A 2,859-nucleotide genomic window follows, 5' to 3' on the forward strand; every position below is an offset into this window, starting at 1 on the left:
GTAATGTGGTGATTTTTTTAAATTGTTTTTTTCAATTGTGTTGGGTATATGATATATTAGAACTTTATAATAACATATATCGTATTTTAGTTTTGCTCGGATATATATATATATATATGATATTTTTAATATTGATAAGGGTATATAAAAACATATAACAACTTTTATTTCTTAATATGTCTCTTTTAGTTGCTATATTAATCAGAAAGTAATAATTAACTTAAAAAGATCATGCTAGAAATGTGATGATTGGTTGATAACTTGTGGGCTTGTATCTTTTATAATCATGGCCTACCAAAGGTCTGTCATTACCAGATTATAAATATTGATGGTGTTGTGTGTTGACTTGTATAAACACACAAACACATAGTGAGCGATTCAAATGATGCTTGTGATACTAGGGTGTGTCTTGGTTGTGTCCTATTTTATACCTCTTTTACTTCTTCATTGAACAAAGAAGAAACCAGTCATGTTACATCTTGAATTACGAGTGCTTCAAGCCGCCCGATGATCGAAAAGTCTCCACCGACTTCTCTGGTGAGATGATGAAGCGATGCAATTTGGCCCTCGAAGAGTATCGATTTCTCTTAAGAGCTATAGTTAGCTCGGGCATCGGTGAAGAAACTTACGGTCCAAGAAACTTCTTCACAGAAAATGGAACAAACTCTACACTGAGCGACACTCAGTTTGAAATGGACGAGTTCTTTACAGAAACCCTAGATAAACTTTTTCAGAAAATCTAGGGTTTCTCCACAGGACATTGACATACTAGTAGTCAATGTCTCTGTGTTGACTCTAGTGCCATCACTAACGTCACGTATTATCAATCATTACAAGATGAGAGAAGATATTAAATCTTTTAACATCTCGGGAATGGGATGTAGTGCGAGTTTTGATCTCTATCAACCTCGTACAAAACCTGTTTAAAACTCATAAAAAACAATTTGGCTCTTGTTTTAACCTCGGAGGCAATCGCTCCAAATTGGTACAACGGTAATGAAAGGTCTATGATCCTAACTAACTGCTTGTTTCGATGTGGCGGTTCTTCGATCCTCTTAACCAACAAACCGGCTCTAAGGGACCGAGCCATGTTCAAGCTAAAGTGTCTAGTTCGAACCCATTTGGGCGCAAGCGATGAAGCTCACACATGTTGTAGGCAACAAGAAGATGAAAAAGGAAACATAGGGTTTTTACCTAGGAAAAAACCTACCAAAAACCGCAACACGAGCTCTAACCGAAAACTTGAAAAACTATAGCGCCAATGATATTACCAATAACCGCAGTCTTGCGTTACGTTTGGCAAACAAACATGCAAAAACTTGGTGCTAAATATTTAAACATGAAGGTTAAAAGGAAGGCCAGTTTTAAACTTCAAGTTGGGTGTGGACCATTTTTTGCTTGCACCCTGGTGGAAAGGCGGTGATAGAAGGCGTTTCAGCGGAGCTTAGGGTTACCCCGATAATGACATGGAGCCATCAAGAATGACACTGCACCGATTTGGCAACACGTCTGCTAGTAGCTTGTGGTATGTTTTAGGGTATATGGAGGCTAAAAAGAGGTTAAAGAAGGGAGATCGGGTTTTAATGATCGGGTTCGGATCAGGGTTCAAGTGTAATAGTTGTATGTGGGAGGTAACAAGGGATTTGGAGGACAAGAATGTTTGGGAAGATTGTGTTGATCATTTTCCACCAGAGTCATTAATTAATCCATATGTTGAGAAATATGGATGGATTAATGAAGAAAATGCAGCAAGTGAGCTTGAAGCCATATTGGAAGCATCTGATCGACAGGTTTATCAGTTAATAAAGTTTGGTTTTTTACACGTATATTTGTTAAACAATATATAAGCAATAAACATTAATCTTTTAGAACTTAATTTGGGATTTTTCTAAAGTAAAAGGTTTTTTGTTCATAAAAGGCCGGGATACAATTGTATAATCTTTTAATGTAAAATAATTTCATTGTAAGCATTTATTTTGTAATAAATGCAACATTGAACCTTCTTCTGTTAACCGTACCGTATCTTAAACTTGTATTTCTGTTTGTGAAATTATTAATCCTATGTTTGAGTGCTGGTATAAATACTATGGTTGGTGGCAATATTGTATTATGTAGAGTTGGCACATTTAAATGTTTTTAAGGCCATTCAATTTGGTACGAAATAACCAATTTATGACCTAACTAACCACTTATCGGTTTCATAACTTTCTAGTTGTTAGTTCCGGTTTCGTTTAGATTTGGTTGATATGATTTCACAACTAAACAAAAGAGTATTATTGACGGTCGATTGCATCAGTGAAGCCGTGTACCAATGAAGGGTTCACACCAACTAACAACTAAAAGTTTGACCGAGAATCCTATCCAAAATTTATACTCAAAATAATCAAGGATTAGAATCCGTCAACACAATGTTTCCTAATACAATGAACGAAATTTCACAATTAATTTCCTCAAAAACGTATCTGTCGATAACTGTTAATTAGTTTGACCATGATCAAACTTTATGATGGTTATCTCTCGATAATTAACATTTAATTTATCTAATTAACATTTTCCATTTTTAGCGTTTGTCGTGTTACATCAATAACTAATTACTGAGGGGTAGCATCCATTAGTAAAAAAATGGTTGATGATACTCGTTTTTTAAGTAATGTTTTAACACAATGAACACTTAAGTAATTATGAGACTAAATTAAGTATTACTTCTAACAAATTGGTAGATGCATGATCTTTAAGAGTAGGGGTCACAAGTCACAGCTATTGAACCCGCCAACATGAATAATTTGATGATGTCGCTCTCCACAGTTTATATATATAAATATAAAAATATAAAATGAAATTTAACTTTTGGGAAAAAGA

At 34.7% G+C, this 2,859-nt stretch overlaps 1 pseudogene; it reads left to right on the forward strand.

Moving 5' to 3' along the window:
- Positions 1-304: 304 nt before the first annotated feature.
- On the forward strand, positions 305-2,052 carry LOC143551666 (3-ketoacyl-CoA synthase 12 pseudogene; annotated as a pseudogene).
- The last annotated feature ends 807 nt before the right edge of the window (positions 2,053-2,859 follow it).

Source organism: Bidens hawaiensis, unplaced genomic scaffold (assembly GCF_021521415.1).
Source record: "Bidens hawaiensis isolate Kalapana, Puna unplaced genomic scaffold, B.hawaiensis_p1.1 tig00016560_1, whole genome shotgun sequence".
Classification (NCBI taxonomy): Eukaryota; Viridiplantae; Streptophyta; class Magnoliopsida; order Asterales; family Asteraceae; genus Bidens; species Bidens hawaiensis.